The sequence below is a fragment of the Eleutherodactylus coqui genome, unplaced genomic scaffold (assembly GCF_035609145.1).
Source record: "Eleutherodactylus coqui strain aEleCoq1 unplaced genomic scaffold, aEleCoq1.hap1 HAP1_SCAFFOLD_72, whole genome shotgun sequence".
In the NCBI taxonomy this organism is placed as follows: domain Eukaryota; kingdom Metazoa; phylum Chordata; class Amphibia; order Anura; family Eleutherodactylidae; genus Eleutherodactylus; species Eleutherodactylus coqui.
The window spans coordinates 655653-663118 of NW_027101776.1; the positions used below are offsets into that span (position 1 = coordinate 655653).

The following is a 7466-nucleotide window of genomic DNA, read 5'->3' on the forward strand; positions in this document are numbered from 1 at the left end:
TCTCGTTCCTGAAACAATGGGGGATCCCTATCCTTCAGAAGCCTCTGAGGACGGCGGTAGAATCTCCTACAAGAATCGAACAAGACTGGAAAACATCAGATAAGCATGGCAGACACGCATAAATTGATGTTGTAAAGGGTCTTGAACCCATAGTTATATTTCTCCTTTACGGAGCCTAAAGTGGATGGTTTAAAATGCCACCCCTACCTAAGGTTCATTCATCCAGTGCAGATAGGCGCTGGATGAACAATATTTTGATTTTGTTAACTGTTAATGATGTTTTTTTTCCTTATGTCAAATATAGTTATAAAAGGTTCAGTAGGAGGCCACTTCCCTACCCCCCCCCACCATACTTAATATGAAAAAACACAACGACTCCCCAGCGTATAAACCACCTACCAGTTATGCCCATTAGCATCACATCCCTAAATGTAAAAGGCCTGAACAGCCCCTATAAACGTAGCATGCTTTGGAGACAGGCTCTTAAGTCCCACTCAGACATCTTCCTCGCCCAAGAGACACACTTCCTGAGAGATAAACACCCCCCCTGCAACCACCCTAAATTTCCAAACATTTTCCTGGCATCAAATGAAGGGAAAAAAAAGAAAGGCGTAATGATAGCCATTAGCCGGAACGTTACATTTTCCCAAAAAAACGTATACGTGGACCCAGGCGGGCGATTTCTAATATTAGTCTGCTTAATTAACGCCACCACCTACACTCTAGTAAATGTCTACTTCCCATTTAAAAGGCAGGCCAAATTCTTCAAACATGTTCTTTCCGAAGTGGCTAAAATTCGAGAGGGGAATTTGGTGATCGGAGGAGATCTAAACTCAGTGGTGGACCCTACCTTGGACTCCACCGCGAGCGGCAGGGGCATGTCACCCATTGTCCCAATCATACACTCAGAAGAATTATACGACGTGTGGAGGTGCATGCATGGATCGTAGAGGGACTACACGTTTCTCTCCGCGCCACATGCATCTTATTCTAGGATAGATATGTTCCTGCTGCCGCGGGCAGGCCTCGAGGGGGTTTTACAGGCGGATATTGGAACAATATCATGGTCTGACCACGCCCCCATATCCTTAACGCTCCAAGAGAGCCCATTTCAATAAATGGCGGCATGGTTGCGTGTTTTTTTGCGCTTGCAAATGTGCTTGATTCGTGCTAACAAAAGTACAGTAAGGGCCGCTTCACACAAACATATTTGTTTCAATGGATGCCTTCAGAATTCTCTTTACTCACACATTTCGCATGCGTGCAAAACCTCACCATGCTCTATTTTTGTGCACATTTGCGCACCAAGGGTCCCTGTACAAGTCTATGGGAAGTGTGCACGTAACCGATTCCTATCTCCAAAAAAAGTTATAATAAACAGCGATAAAGTCTTATAAACTCCAAAATGGTACAAATAAAAACTACAGGACATCACGCAAAAACACGAGCCGTCGCACAAGTATCATGCGATACTTCCGCCATGTATCACGTGGACATGAGGCCTAAATCTAAGTGCTTGGTTGTTAGCAGCCGCAGCTGCGCTGCACCTCTTGCTCATCAGTTTTTTTTCCTGCTTTTGGAAACTGCTGTAGGAAAGGGGGTGCACCAGTACTGGAGGTACTGCAATACCAGGTCAATGTGCGGAGTGGACAGAGCAAGCACTTTTTCCAGCTCCCTGTTCTAAAAATCCATTTAATATATGATCCCCAGATAGGGGACGTATCAGATGCAACACGCTCAGCCAGCACTCCGGGCACACCCACAATGCACTGAGGGAGCCGGAAGACCTTTGCATAGCCCCGCCCAACGCCTTCTCAACCAGGGTGAGCCGTCCCCGCGGGAGACCCGCGCCTGAATGGAGCATGTCCGGATTTTTTCCTGCACCCGGGACCCGCGCCTGCAGGGAAAAATGACATCCGCAGGTATTTTACTACCTGCAGGTGTCTAATGCATCCATATCCATTGCATAGCGCCGATCGCAATGTCGGGGGTGGGGGGGTCCGAACAGCCCGGGATGACAGCTCCATGCTGCGGACACCGACAGCATGGAGCTGTCACGTCCAGAGCCCGAGGGGCTTTATTCTCTGCAGGACACATGTTTTTACTTCCTCAGAGAATAAAGCCCACTTCGGGAGGACGTAAAAACACTATGGCCCAGGGCGTGGCTTAGCAAGCAAGGAGAGAGGTCGCACGCTGTTTTGCTCCTCCACAGAATCTCCCTTTTCAGCCCTTTTCTGGGTCAAATCAGTGACCCAAACAGAGGCAGACAAGAGCACAGCACCTGGGGACCCACCAGAACCCACAACCGGCCCGGACAAGGCTCACCTGGTGATCTCCAGCCGCCAAAAAGAAGCCGAAGAGCCGCGGCCCTGCACAGCGGCCCGCGCCCTAACCCGACAAGTACCGCGCTCAGAAACACCCGGCGAGGACCGCTCACGGAGCCCCAAGCAGAGGACTATGGCACAAGGTAACCCCTGCCGACTTGGAGGGGAGGCTCTGTCACCCTCAGTGCCCGCGCTCTCACCGCAGCGCCTTGCAAATACACAGCCGCGGCTCCCTCCCTCTGAATATACCGCCGTGGCCACCAACCTGCAACTCGGCGGCACATACAATCATCAGGGTGATCCCCCACTGGACTAATCCCCACGCTGGTGGTTTTCCCCCTCCTGCTCCCCAGAGCCGACAATCAGCACGGGCGGGCACACCGGAAGATCTGCACCTAGTCTCTAGCTCCCTGTGAGGCAGCGGCCATCTCGCCCCCCCCTCCCCCCTGAGTCGAGCAGGCTGCTTGGCATACTAGCCAGACCAGAGCAGAAAAGTAAAAAAGAGAGGATACTGTGATCCTCCCAGCACATCAACACCAGGCAAAGTTTAAAGCAGTACTCACTATTTCTGACGTGCAGCGGGGGAACGGAGGTCCTCTCCCCGGAGCTCTCAGACCGACAGCAGGCTCCATTAAAGTATAGTGCAATTCAAATATCAATGCACCACAGCACCATCTAGTGGCCAAAACAGAGATAACCAGGACCTGAACCTCTTCTCATCCCTTTCTCAAAGCACTAAACAAAGCCAATCCTTGCCCATTAGAAAGAGCAACGAGGCCCCTAAGGCCTCCTTCCCACGAGCGTGACGGGCTCCGCCGCGTAATATTACGCAGTGAAGCCCGTCACGGCGCCCCCCAGAGACCCCATACTTACCAGCGGAAGATCGCGTGAAGACACTTCCCTGCACACCGCCGTCGCGTCATGTGACACGCCCACCGCGTCACATGACGCGGCCGGCCGTGTCACGTGACGCGCCGGCCGCGTCATATGACGCGCGGCGGTAGGCGGGGAAGCGTTTTTTCACGCTATCTTCCGCTGGTTGCAGCGGGAGATAGCGTGAACGGAAGCCGTCAGCGCGTACACCCGCAGCAAATAGAACATGCTGCGGGTGACAACGGGAGATTTCACGGTGCGTAATTCCGCGGTGGAATTACGCATCGTGTGCATTGTGCTATTAGGTTCAATAGAACCTAATAGCATGGGGCAACGCAGCGGATTTTTGCCGCGGATTTACGCGGCGTAAATCCGTTCGTGGGAAGGAGGCCTAAGGCCTCATGTCCACGGGGAAAATAAGAATTAAAATCCGCAGCGGATTTTAACTCTTCTCCCGCGCGCGGATCCGCACCCCATAGGGATGCATTGACCACCCGCGGGTAGATAAATACCCGCGGATCGTCAATAAAAGTGATTTTTAAAAAAATGGAGCATGAAAAAAATCTGGACCATGCTCCATTTTCATGCGGGTCTCCCGCGGGCTTCTATTGAAGCCTATGGAAGCCGTCCGGATCCGCGGGACACAAAAATCATATTTTACTTACACGCTCCGGTTCTTCTCTTCGGCGCCGCGCCATCTTCTCTCAGTCGCGGCCGGATCATTTTGCTTCGGCCCGGCGCATGCGCGAGGCACGTCACCGACGTCATCATGCACATCCGCCGAGCCGAAGAATGAAGATCCGGCCGCGACGAGAGAAGATGACGCCGCCGCGAAGAGAAGAAACGGAGCGGATGGGAGGTGAGTTTATTCTCATTTATTCCCATTTTCAGCGCTCATGTCCGCGGGGCAGGAGGGACCCGCTGCAGATTCTACATGGAGAATCTGCAGCGGATCTGATTTTCCCCGTGGACATGAGGCCTAAGTGTGTTGAGAAGAGGGACCCACAGTTAACTACAAGGAGAATACCTCCCCACCTTACTGCCAAGTGATCTGTGGAGGAATATCTGCATAGCCAGACTGCTATATAGAAACTGTCAGCAACCCACAAAGACAGACCCTGTGCCAAAGGGTACTGACAGAAAAACACTATATAGCCTCCTCAGCATTACAAAATAGCCTGGAAGCAAGTCCCAGCCCCCGCAACACCCAAGGAAGCAATACATCGCGCGCCTCGCAGACGCAAATATCAAATTCCCGGTGCGACCCAGCGGACTCCTCAATCCCAAACACTTTCTTCTCAGCAAATACTGATAGTTCTCAAAAAAGAAAGGACTCTTATCAGGCAAAGCCACACTTAACAAATCTTCAAAACTCTACAGGAGCGCTACCTAAGGCACTCAAGATGGAATAGCAGGACTCTATGTTCTAACTCCACCCGCCACATGAGGCTCCTCAGCAACACATAACAGGACCACTCAACATCAATGAGCTTCTAAAGGAACTTTTAACAAACAACTACGCCTTCCAACGCCTCCATAAAGAATACGCCACCCAGTAGACCACTATACAACAAATAGCGACCAATCCACAGCGCATATCCAAGAATTAACTATTCAGGATGGTTAAGCGACGTATTAAAGCAACGGCCCCCAGGAGACTCTCAGAGTACTTCCCGCCTGGCACACAGAGCAACAAAAACAAACCCGCCACATCTCATTCAAACATCCCCGTAACCGAAGAAATACCCAACACCCACAGCCCTGCGGCTCTGTCTCCATACTCCTCCACAGGATCTCTCCCGCCTACCCCAGCCAATCCCAACACCTCCCCTGGAAGCGGAGGGAAAAGGAATGTTCAGGACCCCCTACCAGCCTCCCCCTCCCCAAAAGGACCGGCGGCAAAAAAGAGCCAAAATAACAATCCACAAGAAACTCCCCCGCAGACAGATCCTATCAACAATCTCCAAGCTTATCCCGACTCTGAAAGCCCCTTAACTATAAACGCTCTGAAGACTATGCTAATCTCGCTGCAAAAGGACATTTCTAAAGATATACAGAGCCTCTCTGGTCAATTACAATCTAACATCGACCACCTAGCTACCAGAACTGACCACCTTGAACGGAAAATGGGAGAATTTACCAAAGCCCACAACGAGTTGGTAGATGCGCATGGCAGTATGGAAGAAGTCGCATATTTGAGAGAGAAGGTCATAGACTTGGAAGACCGATCCAGAAGAAACAATCTCAAATTTAGGGGAGTTCCAGAGACTGTGACCCCCCCTGACATTCCACAATATATACTCAAATTACTCCAAACGCTCCTCCCGGACCTTCCCGAGATCGAATATGCAGTTGACAGAGCCCACAGAATTCCAAAAGCACGCTCTGTCCCTGAGTCAGCCCCCAGAGAAATCTTAGCAAGAATACACTTCCATAAAATAAAAGAGGAAGTCTTGGCAGTTGGAAGGCGTAGAGGCACACTACCGACTCCATATGAAGACATACAAATATTTCCAGATCTTTCAGCCGCCACTCTGCAGTCTCGGAGAAAGTTTACAGAAGTTACAGCAGCACTACGAGAGGCGCACATCAAGTATAGATGGGGATTCCCAACCAAACTACTGATCTCAAAAAATGGAACCATCCAGGTTGCCACCTCGCCAGAAAAAGGCGTCTCGTTCCTGAAACAATGGGGGATCCCTATCCTTCAGAAGCCTCTGAGGACAGCGGTAGAATCTCCTACAAGAATCGAACAAGACTGGAAAACATCAGATAAGCATGGCAGACACGCATAAATTGATGTTGTAAAGGGTCTTGAACCCATAGTTATATTTCTCCTTTACGGAGCCTAAAGTGGATGGTTTAAAATGCCACCCCTACCTAAGGTTCATTCATCCAGTGCAGATAGGCGCTGGATGAACTATATTTTGATTTTGTTAACTGTTAATGATGTTTTTTTTCCTTATGTCAAATATAGTTATAAAAGGTTCAGTAGGAGGCCACTTCCCTACCCCCCCCCCACCATACTTAATATGAAAAAACACAACGACTCCCCAGCGTATAAACCACCTACCAGTTATGCCCATTAGCATCACATCCCTAAATGTAAAAGGCCTGAACAGCCCCTATAAACGTAGCATGCTTTGGAGACAGGCTCTTAAGTCCCACTCAGACATCTTCCTCGCCCAAGAGACACACTTCCTGAGAGATAAACACCCCCCCTGCAACCACCCTAAATTTCCAAACATTTTCCTGGCATCAAATGAAGGGGAAAAAAAGAAAGGCGTAATGATAGCCATTAGCCGGAACGTTACATTTTCCCAAAAAAACGTATACGTGGACCCAGGCGGGCGATTTCTAATATTAGTCTGCGTAATTAACGCCACCACCTACACTCTAGTAAATGTCTACTTCCCATTTAAAAGGCAGGCCAAATTCTTCAAACATGTTCTTTCCGAAGTGGCTAAAATTCGAGAGGGGAATTTGGTGATCGGAGGAGATCTAAACTCAGTGGTGGACCCTACCTTGGACTCCACCGCGAGCGGCAGGGGCATGTCACCCATTGTCCCAATCATACACTCAGAAGAATTATACGACGTGTGGAGGTGCATGCATGGATCGTAGAGGGACTACACGTTTCTCTCCGCGCCACATGCATCTTATTCTAGGATAGATATGTTCCTGCTGCCGCGGGCAGGCCTCGAGGGGGTTTTACAGGCGGATATTGGAACAATATCATGGTCTGACCACGCCCCCATATCCTTAACGCTCCAAGAGAGCCCATTTCAATAAATGGCGGCATGGTTGCGTGTTTTTTTGCGCTTGCAAATGTGCTTGATTCGTGCTAACAAAAGTACAGTAAGGGCCGCTTCACACAAACATATTTGTTTCAATGGATGCCTTCAGAATTCTCTTTACTCACACATTTCGCATGCGTGCAAAACCTCACCATGCTCTATTTTTGTGCACATTTGCGCACCAAGGGTCCCTGTACAAGTCTATGGGAAGTGTGCACGTAACCGATTCCTATCTCCAAAAAAAGTTATAATAAACAGCGATAAAGTCTTATAAACTCCAAAATGGTACAAATAAAAACTACAGGACATCACGCAAAAACACGAGCCGTCGCACAAGTATCATGCGATACTTCCGCCATGTATCACGTGGACATGAGGCCTAAATCTAAGTGCTTGGTTGTTAGCAGCCGCAGCTGCGCTGCACCTCTTGCTCATCAGTTTTTTTTCCTGCTTTTGGAAACTGCTGTAGGAA

The 7466-nt window shown here is 49.7% G+C and overlaps 1 pseudogene; it reads right to left on the reverse strand.

The window, feature by feature from the left end:
- Window positions 1–1595: 1595 nt before the first annotated feature.
- LOC136591265 (U2 spliceosomal RNA) lies at window positions 1596–1723 on the reverse strand (annotated as a pseudogene).
- Between the last annotated feature and the right edge of the window lie 5743 nt (window positions 1724–7466).